The sequence below is a fragment of the Pseudomyrmex gracilis genome, unplaced genomic scaffold, assembly GCF_002006095.1.
Source record: "Pseudomyrmex gracilis isolate BER0280 unplaced genomic scaffold, ASM200609v1 scaffold_67, whole genome shotgun sequence".
Lineage (NCBI taxonomy): Eukaryota > Metazoa > Arthropoda > Insecta > Hymenoptera > Formicidae > Pseudomyrmex > Pseudomyrmex gracilis.
Genome location: NW_018020651.1, coordinates 354,657 through 372,493, shown reverse-complemented (window position 1 = coordinate 372,493; position 17,837 = coordinate 354,657). Strand labels below are relative to the sequence as shown.

At 39.9% G+C, this 17,837-nt stretch overlaps 1 protein-coding gene across 1 annotated transcript in view; it reads right to left on the bottom strand.

The window, feature by feature from the left end:
- The window catches only part of LOC109854486 (transcription factor Sox-3-A-like), a 277,431-nt gene extending 265,210 nt beyond the window's left edge, over positions 1 to 12,221 (bottom strand). The window contains exon 1 of the transcript XR_002250222.1: positions 11,911 to 12,221. The gene's annotated coding sequence lies outside the window, so the exon portion shown is untranslated. The remainder of the gene's footprint in view (positions 1 to 11,910) is intronic.
- Positions 12,222 to 17,837: the final 5,616 nt, after the last annotated feature.

Below are 17,837 nucleotides of genomic sequence, written 5' to 3'. Positions count from 1 at the left end.
AAATAGTTTTTTTTTTTTTTAGAAGCAAGCATATCTATATAAAAACACTTAAATATTTAATAAAAATAACGTAAAAATAATAAAAATAAATATTTAACACGTTGAACACTGCCGCCATGGATTCGATGAATCTGGCTAAAAATACCAAATCATTTGAACCACTTGTAGATTTTAATCAATATTTAATTTGATCATTTTGATACTTTTGATACTTTTGTTCTTTTGCAAAAAAACCTCAACCAAATTATTTCTATTTTTGTATGAAAAATTCGTAAAATAAAAATTACAGCTTTCGTTTTTTGATGCCAGTACATTATCATACAAACTTATGTTGGATGTCTGCATAAGTATACAGACATCCAACATAATCCTTTGCATTGCATATAGGTATTACAGGAAGACTCGTAGAAGATGACAAACAGAACGTTGTCAAGTACGAGATAACTCGTGCTTGAGCCTCTAGTTGGCTACCAGAGTCAGACAGCCGATTACGAGTTAACTCGTATATTTTATCGGCGGTCAACGTGTTAATAGAAATAATAAATATTTAATAGAAATAATAAAAACATGTGGTTTATCTTAGAAAACATGTGTCGAAAACATATTAAATTGTTTATATAATACTCTTAATATTAATTAACAATATTGGTGTAATCTCTGTTTTTCTTGTGATGTCAATGAGAGAAGAGATCGAAGAGCGCGACAGTGGCAAACGGGGATGCGAACAGATCGAGGGAAAAGCGAAGCGCAAAGGCCGAGGATAGAAAGGAAAACGGGGAGAGAGGATAGGGGTTGATGGTGAGGCAGTCGTATCGGTTAAGTGGGGGAAATTGCAAAACAATGAGACGTCGGGGTAGGGGTAACAATGTGAGGGACAATAGGCCTGATAATGTGCCGGAGAATGGACGCCTAGACAAAAGAGTCGAATAAGGGCGCGCTCACCTACCCGATCCAGCACCCACGTTACACTACCGTCTCGTTCGCACCGTACGCAGCATATATGTACACGCACAAAGTGATGACGCAAAAAAGACGAGCGTGTATTTTTCAGCCGATCACCGTGCCGGGAACGCACGCGAAAAATTTAGATAAATCTTCTACGTGCGAATGATAACCGCGCGACTGTTTTGTCTGCGGTACTGTTATTTGGAATTGCACCAGTTTTCTTTTTTTGCGTGTGCAAAAAACTGTCGTCTTAGAATTAGTTTTTTATCTATGTGAGTTTTCTTTCAATATTCCACGTAGAATAACACGCTGTAATTTTTTCGATAAAATTAAAAGTAAACTCTTGCAATTTATATAACGTTATATCTTTAGAATCTTTCTTTAACACGTTCGCGATGGGCCCTGATTGAATGAAGGGAGAATGTACCACCGGTGGTACAACCCGTCGCGAACGTGTTAAATAAGATATTTTGCAACAAACATTATTAGAGAGTTATGTTTATAATACGCGTGAAAATTTGCCAACAAATTTTTAATGGAATGGAAATGTGAAAAAAATGCCTGGAACAAACACTAACAAAGAACAAATAGAAAAGTGATAAATGTTCGTTAAACGTCTCAAAGTGATATGAATAATTGTACAAGAAATCATAGCGAAAGGAACCGGAATACAGAGTCACTACCGTATACCGAACCCTAATACCTGATGCAACTTCGTGTTCTTGCAAGACTGCAAGAATGTGGAAAGCTCGAAACTGTCTTCAAAAATAATCCGTTTGTTGTGATTACGTTCGGCGTACGCATGTATAAATATGATGATAATTAGTTGTCTCTTGATTGAAAACATTTTTTTAAATTGCAAACATTTTTACACATACTCAGAAGATTGAACAACTAACATCACACTCTTATACAAACATAATTTTTGGTAAATTTTTAAATACGTATAAAGTAAACAAATATAAAGAGAAAAATTGTTCTACTTAATTTTATCTTTATCCGTTCGTAAACCAAAACATCATTAAAAGTTTTCTTTTCCTTTCGTTTTTTTGTTTTTCGTAAACTTTTCTCCAATTCTCAGTATAATAAATATAATATGACACAATATAAATAATATTTTCGGCAACTGAACGCCGGAAATGATGCGCCGTGAACGATAGAAAACTGAGAGAAAAAAAGCACAGCAAAGAGAACCAAAGTTTTCACACTCTAACGACTCTTTGCCGTGGAAAATGTGTCTCAAGAACGTGCGCATCAACGAGCGTAACGTTTGCAAGCAAACGTACGAACGAAACACCGCAAAGACTCGAAAGACGGCGGGAGAGAATCGTAAGACGAAAAAACAAGGACGTGAAGAAAAAGCTCGCAAGAGAGGGAGAGAACAGAAGTGGCCGTGTAAGATGAGAGCGTCACAAACGATCCATAGAAATTCGCGGCTGCAGTAGTATGCATCTCTCCGGCCGGCACGTAGTGTCGTCTTCTCCGGTACACGCACGTGAAAGTCTGGCGTACACGCGACTGTTATTTAAGCTTCGCATACCGGTGACTCTTTTATGCCTCTTGTGTCTTACATCCGAGACTCTGCCGTTCCGACAGGGTGCATTCATTTCGATGAATGCCGCGCAAGGTCCTCACAATGGCCTTCTTCGCGACGCTCGCGGCAGATACACCGCGTGCGCTATGGTATCACGGAGTGTACTCGTTCCAAAGAGCCGTTTTTTTTTTTTTTTTTTTTTTTTTTTTTACTCTTAGAAATCATCTCGGACGTCAAGTCCGTCGCACACTTTTGCCGTGTTTGCAACGTATGCAACTAACTTCTACTCGGTGACTATATTTGGAGTGTTAAGAATCTCACTCGATTCACAATTAGGTATACTACTTGTAGCACAATGACACTCTTTATGTTCGAAGGAGAAACTTTCTCTTTCTCCTTCTTCTCCTTTTTATTTTTTCAAGTTCGTTTCACAAATTGCCTGAAAAAATGTTATTCTTTTTATTACGAGTTCGCTTCTGTATTTAATGTTCATTTATGTATATTCATGTTCATTGTATTAATATTTTTTTTTATAAATAATTGGCATTAACATATTTATTTTTTTAAGTTAAACTTAATTTAATTATTGCATATTGCTAATCTTAAGCGGTTAAGAATTTTATTTATATGCTATTAATTTTTTTAAATATATTTTTCATAAACAAAGATACAATAACAGATTTACACATTTTTGGCGGATGATGTTTTTTTTTTCAGAAAACCTTTTCAAAAGCAAACATAAAATAAAAGAATATATCAGGGTGAAAAATTTCTTTCCGATCGGTTTCTGCGATCAGAGATGCGTCCAGAACAACTCTCGGTTTAAGCAAAGTCCGTTTCTACGAGGTCGCCAGATCGCGGATTCACCGTCCACCCCCGTTTATCCACCAACCGCCCCTCCAGGTTCTTCACTAGAGGTGCCCTGTGCGCCTCGTCGTGGAAGTGCAGGGGATGAAAGGAGAACAAGAGAAGTACAGACAATGGATTCGGTTCGCGGCTGTGTTGGTGGCGCTGCATTGTCGCCCGGCATTGTTGCGGCCCGGTTATTGTGTCGCTGTTTTGTGACCGATCGCAAGGTGGCGTGCCTCGTGTGCGCGAACCCCGTCCACGATCGTTAGGCACGTTCGCGATTATTCGGAAGAACGATCGTTCGGCGATAAAACCGGCTTCGAAAGGCGCCTCTCCTTCCCTCTTTTCTTCCTTCCTGGTACGCGCGAACCAGGAAGGGAAGGAAGGTGGTGGCGTTCGCGAAGTTTGCGGGCGGAAACTTTTCCCGTACTGACTTTATTCGGAATAGCGAGGATAACGTCGGAGGGGGGGGAGGGTAAAAGTTGACGACGCTCGCCGATATGACATCTCTGAGTCTATGAGGCATGAAATCCGTTTATTGTTGCTTCAACCTCTTCCCATTCGCCAATCGATCATTCCGATATCTCTTGCCGCATGGCGAATCTCTTAATTGGAGAATTCGCAGAATTATACATCCTAATTAAAACCTGAGAGAATATATTATACATTCTGCGCATCATGACGCACTCGTCGTTTCTATACGAGAGTTTCGCTGACTGCTGCTTTAGTGTGATCATTCTAACTTACGCGGAACACGCACAAAACCACGCGTGTCCCGATGATACGAAATCCCCTTACGCGCAACTCGCTCGTCATGACATTACAAAACTTTATTCACACAAGTAGGAAAAACACATATGAAGAAGGAAGAAGAAGTCAGGGAGGGCGGTGGGAGGGAGGATGAGAACGAAAGAACGCACGCGAGAGAGAGTGAGAAAGAGAGACAGAGAGAGAGAGAGAGAGAGAGAAGGGGAGAGGATTCTCTACTCATCCTCCCGTAGGTCTCATTGTGTTGGACGATTGTCTTAGAATAATGGCGGAGACTCACAATAGTGACTACAATGCTTGCTCGTTTAACAATGCGGTGACGTCACGCGGCGTCGTGTACGTGAATGTACCGGTACGGGCGCACCGGCATCGTGTGCGTCGGTCTCTTTAGACTTCGTCTTTCTTCCTCTTTCCCCTCTCTCTCTCTTTCTTCGCGAGCCGCGGCCACCTCGTGCCTTCTCTTTTCCGCGATTCTTTACTTGGTTATTCATAGCGGGGACCACCCTCGTCCACCCGCGGGTCAGCGGCGACGGCGGCAGCGGCTGCGGTAACGGCGACGGCGCCGATAATGCCAGGTAAAGTCATTGACGGTAGCGTGAAAAAAAAAGACCGACAAGGCACCCGAGCTTTGTGGCTCCGAGTTATCACATTGGTCAAAACAATCAGCGCGAGACGAGAAATATGCAACAGATTCTAGTACAAGACACGAGGATTCTCTAATGTATGCGAGCGAAGAGACAAATCTAATTCATTAGATTTATAAATTAGTTATTAATCCAAGAATTATAACGTAACTGATCAATTTTTACTTAAAACGTGTGAGATATCAAAACGAGCACGAAATTTCAAGAACGATTTCGTACCCGTTTTACAATTTATGTCGTATGTCACAGAGATTTCTCAAGTAAACGTAACGTGAAAATATCCATACGTGAATTCAAATGTGTATTCTAGAGTTAAAAATGTCAAAAGAGAGTAATCAGTTTTGAAATATAGCTTCTCATTTACATCGATCAATTTTTGACTTTTATTACCCGGGTGGCCGCCCGGTGGAACCCTTCGGTTCAAGGCACCCCCTGCGTTGGTTTTCGATTCGGTCAAATCATCCCTTGGGATGAGTCGAAAATGCAGTCCGTCCCACCTTTTTACGCTGTGCCATACAGAACCTTATTCGACGGAGCTATTAAACAAGATGATAGGCATGATTATATTGGCAACTTTGCGTGCCGGCTAAAAAAGATGACGAAACAAACCTATTCTTTTTTTCTATACGAATCAATCTACACGCGCGGACGTCTATTAAAAGAAAAAAATATAAATAGTTCTCAGAAATAAAATTAACATAAAAATTAGAAAACGTTAGCATCACACACTACGTACAAATTGTATATAATATACACATGTATATATAGGAACATATAATTAAAAGTGTTATGCAAATTGGTCGTAAGCACTTATGTTTTTTTTTTCTTTTTTTTACATCGCGAATCAATTGTGAATATTTTCATTCATATTTGAGAGATACGAAGCGATTGCTAACGTTAAGAGACGATCGGTGCGAGAAATACCAACGATAGGTTGCAAAGATTTCGCAAAAGGTGGAGGGTGACGAAGAAAGAAAGAGATAAAGGGAACCCAGAAAGACAGGGGTACATTGTGCCCAGCCGCTTGATACTTTATTCCGTATAAAAGGAAAGACGGAACAATGGCGGGAACGCGGAAGAATGGAATGAAATGGGACCGAGGGAGAGACTGATAGAAAGGAAGAAGGCAGAGGCGCGCTCGCGCCAGTGTGAAGACTCATCACTCTGTAAACAATGCGCAAAGCGAGAGTGACTCAAAGAGCGGCGAGATCGTCAGAACTCCTCCTCAAATGAGACAAGAGAGGACAGAGAAAAGTCGACGCAGTACCGTCGTCCTTCCGATATTTTCACGTGCTTCGTTTTATACATATTCTATACGATAATGTGTACTAAATTTAACAAAAATTTAATTAATTACAGAGTAGTGCCACAGAAAATACTAGAATTTTTTAGATTCGATCGATTTTTAAGTGCGCCACTATTCAAACTTATTTTGATATCCAAATCGATCAAGTGAGATGATAAAGTAATTTACTTTTAATTATTCTAATGAATCTAATGTATTTATTGACTCACTCTCTAATAGTTTTCTCTGTAGTTTTCTCAGAAAATGTAAAAATCTCAGATAGTTTTATGTAGTATGGAATAACAAAGAGAAAAAGAGGATTATCTTTATAATAATAATAACAATTATTATCATAACAATAACAATAACAACAACAACAACTTTATTAGGCGCAACAACATACAGCATATATAAAAATGAAATCGGAATTTACAATAAGTTGTGAATAGACTTCTGAACAGCCTATCAGTTGTAACTTCATTTATTAGATCTTCAATTTATTGAAAGACTTGTCAATCTCGATTTTACTTTTATGTATGCCATATGTTGTATTTAAGTGTTATTGGGTAATAAGTATAAAACTTGACAAATATACATATACATATATACACATGTCAATTCCATATTTTGTATTCTTAATATGACTTATTATTATTATTATTATTGTGTTGCTATTGTTATCATTATTATAAAGCTAATCTCATTCTCCCCTTCAATTTTTTTTTGTCATTTCATCCTACATAAAACTATATTCAACAAAAGACTAAAGAAGTAAGGAGGAAGATTACACTGGCAGAATAACACGACGAAACCTGCCTTTTTACATAACACGTTATCCACCGCAACAATGGACCGCCGACAGCCGCGACTGCCTTCAAAAAGAATCGTTTAATGTCGTAGAAATTATCTAAGGCTGGAAAAGAAGAGAGAAAATTAATTTCATCCTGAGGCAGAAGAAGTATGCTGGTCATAACATTGCTTTTTCGCTGAATGCACGTATCCTGAGAGCAGTCGAGAAAAAAAAAAGACACGACACTTCTCGAAAACTTTCTTTTGCGAGAAAGATAAAAAAAAACAAAAAAAAGACATTTTTTCTCTTAATTGTATTTACAATCAATGCCCATGTGATGAAATATAATCTTGCTTCCTTAATATTGTATACAATCGCGTTAAAAAAATATATAAAAGAAAGAATATATATACATAAGGAAAGAAAACACTAGCAAGCATCGAGGCAACGAAAAGTTGCAACCGTCTCTTTGGAATTGGATCGCGTAACCCATTCGAGTGCGTGAAATTGCGGGTTGTCATGGCACGAATACGTCGCCATTAGCGCGAGATAAAACGTTACAAACTAGGAATGGGTAGGGAAAGGAGGAAGACGTAGAGGGGGAGGAGAGTTCTCTTGCAGAGAACTTAGAATTGCACAGAGCGAGAGAAAGAGAAAGAGATGGAGAGAGAAGTAAGAGGAAACGGGAGGGCGGGCGAGGGTTGAAAATATTTAGACATCCGCGAAGGGATGAATAAGACTAAATTGTATCCACAATGCTGTCTCAGAGGCAGAGGCGCTCTGAATAGCCTTAATAAACTCGCTGAATCCTCGGAAATATTTCCAAGCTCCGGAGGAGTACCGAATGCGGCGAAAACTCTTCCCTTGACTTCGCGTTCTTCCCGCTTTAGCACAACGTTCGTCCTCACCCTTCCCCTCCCCCACCCCTTCCCTCCCCCACCGCCTCGTCCTCTTTATCGTCTACATACTGAGGTAATGTGAACGCCACGGAAAGCCTTTGGAAAAATTTTCTCAAGACGTTCCGCGACGAGGAAAAAACCCAACTGTAGAGTTGTTAATAACCGATCCCGTCGTTACACGCGTGTGCGCGCGCGTGCGTAACGTGTATGTGTGTATGTGTATGATTATCATATGAATATTCGCGTTTATGAATCCAGATTATATCTTTTGATGGAGTTAAAATAAGATGAGCGAATGAAGAAAATCACGTAGTGATTCACGTGTTTTCTCAGACGTTTATTCTGATACGGAACGTAAACGAGATGTGAAATATCGTTGCGTTGCGCAAAAGCCTGTTCCATTTTCACCTACTGATTGATAGTCAATGTCGATAAGCATCGAAACCCTCTTGTCCCTGCTTACGTTTGTATTATCGCGGTATAATACGCAGATTTGCCACCGCGAGCGCGAATACAATTTCACCCGCATTAAGAAGGAAAGCGTTCGCCCGTTTTTTTTCCCCGTGAGACGATTTATTCGAAGTTCGCCCTCCGGATGCGCGCGATCCATCTCCGAGAACTTTGACTTTCCGCAGTCGATGTAAACAAGTCTTCGCGATCTTCGCAAGGGGTGATATAAACTTGCGCGATTTCATATCGTTCTTCCTCCGCAATCTTACATCTTCAACAATGTTGTCCACAACTCTTATTTTTTTTAACGTCTAAAACGCGACATGGCACAAAACAATTATTGATTTAATCTCTCGATCGCTGTCTAGCTCCCCTTTTCATTTTTCCTCCGATTTGGATGGATCGGGAAAAGCGCAGATCATTCGCAGTGCGCGCCGTTCGCGACTTCGCGGCGCTGCAACCAAGAAAACGAACGGGAACGTCGCCGGGAGTGGCGGAGGGTTGGAGGAGAGAGCGCGGAGAGAGTGAAGCCAAGCAGAAATGGATTCGCGATTTCGTATGAATCGCTAGTTACTGAATAAAGTCTCCTTCGTCCGGGTTGGTCGGAGCCGGCAGTGGTGGCTCTGGCTTTACTTTATTATATGTATATTCGCGGAGCGCACACAGGATGAAACAGGGTTTTCGCGGGAGAGCAGTTCGAAGGGCGGAGAGGGTGAGGACGAGGAGGAGAAAGGTGGACGGGGGGGTATCGCAAAGAGGGAGTTGGAAACGCGCGGAGGAAGGAGGTGGTCGTTCGACCGTGCGGTTCTATGAAATCAAAGGCCACATTGTCACCGGAATTACCTCCATTCGGAAACGACGTATTCAGGCTACCGGGCGCACGTGGAATTAACCCTATTTGTTTGCCGCCTTCGAGTCGCGTGTAACGAAGCCACGATTTATTCCGTATATGCCCGCTCGCTCGCCGACACTCGCTTGAGAGATGGATGGAAAGAGAAAGAGAGACAGAGAGAGAGAGAGAGAGAAGGACATCATCCTCGTCGTCGCGCGCGCCGTCGATTCAGAGCGTTGAGGAATCGATCGAGAGAGAGAGAGAGAGAGAGAGAGAAATAGAGAGAGAAGACAGAGAGAAAGAGAGAGACGCGTTACTCGCTACGCGGGGACCCGAACTCGAAGGCGCTCGGGAAAAGGAGCTCACGCCGCGCGGCAAGAATCTGAATCGCGGCTAATGAGTCGCTGCTCGATCTACTTGCTGAATTACATCTGCATGTGCATGCCTGGTAACTACGGCGGCTATTGTGCGCGAATATCTCGGTCCGCTCCGCGCTCGAGAGATTTGCCAATAGTAATCGTCGCAACGAGCTTCACCGATCGCACGCATATCGCCAAATAGACCCGGCACGGAGAGGGTCTCTTGTCAGATAAATAGTAACAGTTCGATCTGCGAGTATCTCCGATCTATCTCCAAGATCTAGTGATCCGAAATGATCAAATCACCGTTTTGAGAATTTATGATTGCGAAGAACATCATCAACTAATGATAGAAACGGTACTGTGTTATTTTGTTCAATTAAGAAAGCACAATTAAAAAAATAATAAGAACATTTTACAACATTGTCCAGAATACTGAGAAAAAAATGTTCGAGCGTGTACTAATGAGTCAACGTGACGGACTTAATAATTGGTAGCCATCCGCAACGTTATTGCCACATTGCCTGTTCACGGGTGAGGAAATTGGAGCGCATCGCTTCGTGTCTGTCAGCTGTTGCTACTACGATTAAACCGCTCGAAATTTCACGGTTGCAGATGACACCGTTTAATTGACCGGACGGTGTGCGTCGATTCTTGTCGATTTCATTAGTGAAACGATCACTTTGAGTATCGGTTCATTATATTGTTCAATACAAATAACTGTTTTCCGCAACATATGTTTTGGCTATTTGAAAATTACATGCTGATATCAACGTAATAATGACCGCGAAATGTAATAAATAATTTATATTAAATAAATTTATATTTTTCTTTTACGCGTAATGTACTTGTATCTCGTAAATGGCTAGAGCGCCTGCAGTATAACGGCGGGGGATTCGCCACGTGCGAACCGGCTCTCATATATAAATGCACGTGCACAGGTGGTCGTCGCAATCTAAGCGTGTCGTGGAGAATACTATCTTCTCGATTTGCAAACATATCATTATTTAAATCTCTTTAATACATTTTTAATCTTTCTCTCCTTGTCTCTCTCTCTCTCTCTCTCGCTTTTGTTAGAATAAATTGTTTATTTTAGGTAAAGGCATTTAATTTTGAGTAAATATGCACATTACATTTAGTATATTAATTTTTATATATTATGTATTTTATATATAACAGTATATTATTTTTTAGGTTTAAATACTTTTTTTTTAATAAAATATACACTTTTATTCAAACTATGTTGTTTTTTAAAACTAAAAAATTCAAGTTCTTTTTAGTTAAAAAATTCATTCTAGTAAATATTTTATGAAATATAAAATATTAAATATAAAAAAAATAGTTGGTAAGAACTTATATAACTTTTAAAAGAGGACGTAATGTAAATACTTAAATTAAGAAAATAAACGTTTAAAATACAAATAAATACGTCATTAGTACCAACTAAATAGTTGTTTTAAAGAAAATTAAATTGTTTTGTGTTAAGATAATTTTTCCTTCGGTAGAGTAAGGCCCTAAGAGATCGATATTTATAGTCAAATCTTATATTTGAGATAGTCTTAAGTTTATCTTAAGATGCTGTCAGACCGTCTCACTGACTACAGAACATCTGAAAATGAACATAAGAGAATTGTAAATACAAGATTTTAATTATATATAAATATAATTTATGATCTATATGCAGAATTGTTTATTATAAGCAATAATACAGTACAATATGCACAAAAGTCACTATAAAAATGACTAAGTGTTAGGAGCAGTCGAAATGATCGAGAGAACTGGCACGCGTACGCGAGCGCGAGAGGATATGTACAAAAGAAAAGAATCACACGACCGAAGATAGGAGAGCGAGAAACGCAAAAGCGCACACGAAGAAAAACAAATGAACGCGGCTTGCCCGAAACAATCGAAGCCTGCTTGGAGCAGGGGTTGCTGGCCTTTTATGTTGCCAACCCCCTAACGTTCGCCATGTCCTTTTCCTATTCATCTGTACCCTCAACGCACCCTCTCTGTCGTTTGAAGCTTCATTCGATCTTTCCCTCCGCGATCTCCTGGATATTGCACGCTCTTAGAGGAGAGTTTGAAATAGGCCGACGACGGACCCAATACGTCGCGTGTCATAATGCATTCATAATATTAATACTAGAATTATTAATGGAGAAAGAAAAGATATCGTGATAAAAAAAGACATTTCATTATCATAATGTATCAAAGTCCCATTAATTCTTAGAGCGCGCGTATGGAATACTCTCTTACATATTGAGTGAAAAAAATTGGATTTTCATTTTCTTGTTATAAAATCTGCATAAAAACGAAGTTACAGCAAATTACTTACCATATGTATTGTTAAACAAATTTACATTTACACAAAACAACAATCGAATAAGCTAAGAGAGAATAATAGGAATTCAGATTTTATTTATTACGACACGCATGGCTGTTCGAGCTTTTGACAAAAACTACTGGAAAGCAACATTTGACACGGGTAGGAACGGAAACAAAAGATTGCACACGTAAAAACCATGCCAGCATTTAAAAGAAATCATTCTGCTTACCACCGGAGGACGAATCCAGGTCGTTGGCTGCTGAGGCTGAGGCAGAAATTCGGCGGTGGGTGCCTGGCGCAACATAAATCAGATCCCAATCCCAGCGAGGTGATAGAGATACCGACCACTCTAACGACCACTCGGTCAAAGCCAAACGTCATTGCAACCCGCGGCACTACATCCAGCGAGCGGCCTCGGGCGCGTGACGCGCTGTCACGATCGTCGCGCAAAATTCAAAACCGAAATTCCGCGCATTGTCCGCGCGTCACCGCGTCACTCACACGCGAGATTCTCTAAATCATCGGCCTCGTCTCGCGGACACTCGCGGCGACCGAGACGAGGCGTGCACCACCCGGCGTGCCCCAGCGAAGACACGCGCGCGGGAAAAAGGGCAGCAGCTGACCGTCTTCGAGAATCTCTCTTTGCGCGTCCGTTTGCTCTGCGTACGACATCACCACTGTTTATTCCCTTTTCGCGTTCGCGAACAATATTTTTGAACGTGTTCATTTCGCGACGTGCTTCGTAAGAATATCTCGAAAGTGAGCAAGATAAATTTTAATTTATCTTAGCGGAAAAACAAAATTATACACCTGTATTGTCGAAAACGCGTTTATTTGTTAAAAAGATGACACAAAAAAAGATATATGTATATATTTCATACATGCAGTGCTCGTTACTGAAAATAATGAATAACCGTGCACGAATGTCAGTTGCTAATAAGAGTATTTTACGATTTTTAGACAAAGAACTGAGAAATATGCAATGTTTTTAATGCATATCTTTTTTTATGTTGACACAATGATCGCTTTTGTGCATTTAGTTCCTTTATATTACGTAACTTACGTTATTGTTATCGATCAACAAAGCTTTCGCGCGATGCAACAAAACTGTAACAGTTACCTAGAAGTAGAATTACTGGGATTTGATCCGACAGAATTAATTCTGGAATATAAAGTCGAAGCGTTCGCATGTCGAGCGTTTCTCTGTGTCAAACTAAATCGGAGACTTCAAGCTTTAAAATCTTTTTGTTTAGGTTTTTGGATAACTTTTCGCAAAAAAAAAAACATTACTAGTAGAGTGAAGTTAGTCGCGCAACCACGTCATAAGTAGAAATAGAATGGACGATAAAACATTGAACGAGTTACCTACAATTTCTGCGAATTCACGGTAAAATTGTGTTAACTACAATCCTGGACAAATCGAAACACTGACGTGTACAATATAATATTGTTGCCGATTCTATCAAACGAAATCACAGAAGCGATAAAAAAACTACTATAGTCGCACGCGAAAAAGCACGTCGCAAAATTCACGTACGCTGCATAATGGCGACTGCGTTATCAAAATTGTCAAAATGTTAACACGACAACCGACTGTTTTTACGGCACTCCCGACTTTTGCATACGCGATTTTATTCGCTCGCGCGTTAATGTAAAACGTTTCGAGCCGAAACGAGTTGGAGCAGAACGAACTAGATATCGGAGCGCGAGCTCCGACACAAACGTACCGCACTGTCTTGCGCGCAGCATGAAACTGACGCTGCTTTCGCGAAGTTACCGCCCCCACCACGTGATCTCCCACTCCGAAGCGCGGCGCGGCGCGGCGCGCTAACGGATTACATTACACGAATGCAAACCAAAAAGTCGCGTCCCGATTTTCCGTTTGTATGTACGTACAATAATCTACAAGTTTGTTACGTGCATTTCTAACTCGACACGAGAAAGGACAGAGCAGTCTCTGGAATATAATTTGTTATTCATAGCCAAATTTTAGAATTTTTTACCTGCGTTCTATATCTAATTTAAAAATTATTAGCATTTCTTTGTGTGTTATTTCACGTACTTTAATATTTACGCGTTAATTGTGTATACAACACGTAAATAATAAAACTACTATATAATCTTACTACGCGCTACGTGTGTGAATATATTATTGAATTTTTAGACAGTGAATGTTACAACTTTGAGTGTAAAAAAATTATTAGGATTATATGTACATATTTTACTGAATTTTTTATATTCATGACATACGCGCACTGTATCGATATTCACTTGCACTATTTGATTCGTCACTCTTGAGACGACGCTTTTGATTGAAAAAGATTGAGCAAAGCGAAATTCTAAACTAAAAACGAGATTGATAAATTTAAGCACTTCTACACGAGTTTTCGATTTTTGCACGCGTAATGAGAAATCTTGCGAAATTGTTACTCGATATTCTTAACCGATCAGAGTCGTCGCTTGTTCAAAATTTTTCTTATCCGTCGAAGCTTCCACAAGACAATTACAAAGCAACTGAAGACGATGCGCTATTCTTGACTGTTCCTCGAGCGCCGTTTGTTTTTATCTTTTTTTTGTTCAGAAAAACTTTAAAAGGTCAATAGTCTCTAAAACTTCTCTATTCTCTGTTCGCTCAATGTTCTGACCTGAGAATCCTATTATTTGCAAAATAAGTCTTGGAGAACGGATATATGCTAATAAACAATATAAAAAATATTCGAAGAAGTAGTTGAAGAAAGAGATCTAACAAAGACACACATTATGTATGCGCGCGTGAGTATACGCACAGAGAAAAAAGTCTGTTTCTCTTGTAATAATACATTTCTGAATATTTTCTTAAGCTGTTGTAAAAAGCGGAATAAACATGATTGTGCTGCAAACTAATACGCTTTTATTAACAATATACAGAAATGTTTAAAAACACTATCAGGCAAACAATTCATACGTGTATTCTATCATTTCGCAAATGTATAATTGACTTTTATATTTAACATGTATTTTAATTACTATATTTCTTTTTGTTATTTAATAGATATATCGTATGCAACATAAAAAAATACACTTTCGTAAATCGACAGAGGCGGACCGTTAACTTTGGGGGCCTTGAGCTAACACTGTGTTTACCTGTGCCAGTACTTGGAATTATTTTTAGTGCAAAAAAAAAAAATTGTTTTTGCCGTTTATTTTTGACCGCAAAGAGGCCCTACCCATTTAACTGTGCCAGTACTTGAAATTATTTCTATTGCAAAAAAAAACAATTGGTTTTGCCGTTTATTTTTGACCACGAAGAGGCCCGTTGATTGAACGGGGTCCCGAGCTGCAGCCTAATAAAGACCATGCCTAAATTCGTCTCTCTGTAAATCGAAATTAGTATAAGAGATGGATAGAGAAGCAATAAGGTTGTTGATAAATTACAGGAAGAGCCGTGTTTAACAAGAGTTTAACACAGATGATTTACTAAGAATGGTAACTCGATACTTCGTCGAGGTCACGTGTAATTGATTGAGACAAATTGAACGACGACTTGCATTGCCAACCAAGAAGAGAAACACAACCAATAGTCGTAGGGTACATTTATTAGGGTATATTATTTCAATCTTTCACTTCAGCGAAGTTCGAGCTGTTAATACAAGTCGCTTTATCTCTTCGTTTAATGTATGTAGCTTTTAAAAGTCTCGCAAGGTCATTATTTGTAGCGAAACGTCTTACACTTTGTTATATATACTTCGACGAAGCGGGCGAAAATCAAGCCTATAAATAATACGCATATTGTGCGCGCGCCTTCTCGCGCCGAAGCTTGCTGAGTGCATAAAGGACGAGTCAATATAGTTGACGATATTGTGGTAGCGGGCGCGCTTTGTAAGGAACGCTCGGCGTCTTAATATCGCGGCCGGAAGGATTAACCACGAGACCCACCTAAGAATGGAAGGATCACGGTGGGATTCTAATTAAACGGAAAATAGCTTCATTAAGTTCGTAACAACCCCGGGGCCACACTTCACGATACTAAACCTATGTCGTATCGGGGTGGTGGGCGAAGGAGAGCCAACTATCTCTTCCCCGATTGATGCACGTACACGGAGGAAACGTATAACGAGAAGTCGTGTATTCCGTAGTGAATACAAAAGGCATCGGCACGAGTGAACCGTGAACACATACGTACGCCGAAATTAATTACATTCTACATAAATTAGCACGGTGTTAACTTGACTGATAAGAAAAATTGCGGAAGACACAATGAGAAATAGGTTTTAACCGAACCTATAGTTAGCACTCTTACTTAATGATTGGCACTTATTGATTTTTTTAGCTGTTAACATTTTTGTAATAATTTAACGATTGATGTTTCTTTTACATCATTTGACATAAATTTGTAGTTTTTTAGATGACAACATTATTTTAGAGTGTTTTTTTTAGTTTAGTTATATTCTTGAGAACAAAAAATTGACAAGTTTTTGAAGTGCCAATTATTGAATAAATTTTACTCTACAAGTGTTTCTTCATGTTGTTCGAAATTGTTATTATTTTATAACTTTTCTTATTGGTGCGTTGTCTCTTTTGTCTCGAACTGTTATTGTAACCCGTGAGTCTTCTACCATTTTTGCAATCTCTCCTCGCGTCTTTATATATATATATATATATATATATATATATATATTTGTCTTCTTTTTTTCTTCTCTCTCGTTCACGCCGTGAATCGTCTCTTACGCCGACGTACCTCTTTTTACTCGCGGCCTAGCCAGCACTTTACAGTTTATTATATAGCCCGCCTTTACGTCACACACTGCTTTACGAGCGGAACGCTCTCGGATATCCTCCATTGACGTTGCATTTTCCGAAGGAGGCGTCTCGCGGCTGCCGACAAAGAATCGCGCATCAAGTGGACAAGGAAGTGATGCGCTTTATATCATTTTATCGCTCGCAACGTCGTAAACCGAGCTCCGACGATGGGAAGTCCTGCATAATACCGTGGTGCTCATATACTTTGATATTTCAAATTAAGTGCGAGTATATATATTTTTTCAAGCTCGTAAAGAACATCATTACTTTTTTAATCGATTTAAGAACTTGTGTATCACGCGTTTTTGTGAGAGAAAAAACATTCCTGTAGATAAATTCTTTCTTCAATTAATGATAAATATATATGATAAATATATAACTTTAGACTCGTAGAAGCTCAAAAAGTTTCTTTGTACGTGCTCGAACAATAGAAAGAAGATACAATGTAAAATCAAAGCAGACTCAGCGCCGAAAAGCGTTACTCTTTGATCTGCGACGGCTTAAATCACGACGATGCGTGCTCGCAATAACGTGCTACGTCGGTGCACGGAAAAGCTCGCGTAGTAGGCAGCAAAAAAAGGCAAAAGAGATCCGGTAGGCGAGAACAGTCCGTCGAATTGGCGATTGCAAATTGCGGACCGCATCCGCGAGAGGATACGGCTTCCAGACCGAAGAGCCGAGCAGCCAGAAACGGTACGTAACTGGAAGAGGACGCGAAAAGAGGACGGTTGCGGAGGAAAGGCAGAATGCAACGAATTCGAAAAGAGCGGAGTCCTGCGCTTGCATACGTAATGCCATCGAGCCATTGTCAACCGGCGCCGGTCCCCTTTTGTCTACCAAGGGGATGAGGGAAGCGGAGGCGGAGGAGAGGAAGAGGGCAGAGTCCGCGCCCTCAGCACACCGCGAGCCGCAGGAAAATTCTGATCGCACCGATATCGATCTTCGGCCGATCATTTGCATGCTCATTGTTCGGCCATCCGACGAAAATTCCATCGGCAACGGCGCCGCCGTAACGAACAATATTCTCGCAGTCGCGGGCTGCCCGAACCAATTTTCTTCGAGTCTCTTCGCACCAAGATCAGATACGTGAACGTCATCTGAAAACCTGCAAATATAGTTAAGGTCGATTGGTGAGAAGAACAATTTCGTTCCAATGTAATTTATTCGTACGTGTTAGAGATTTATTTATATATATTGTAATGTTATAACAAATGCAGAGAAACATATTTTGAATGTGCAACATTAAGATAATAAGAGATCTTGAGTTGTTTAAAGAATGAGAACGGCGTTGTTTTCGACTGTGAAATATACTTTTTTTCGTACGAAAAAGACGAAAAGCAGAATCTCCTCTGTGATGTGTCGGCAAACGGGAAATAG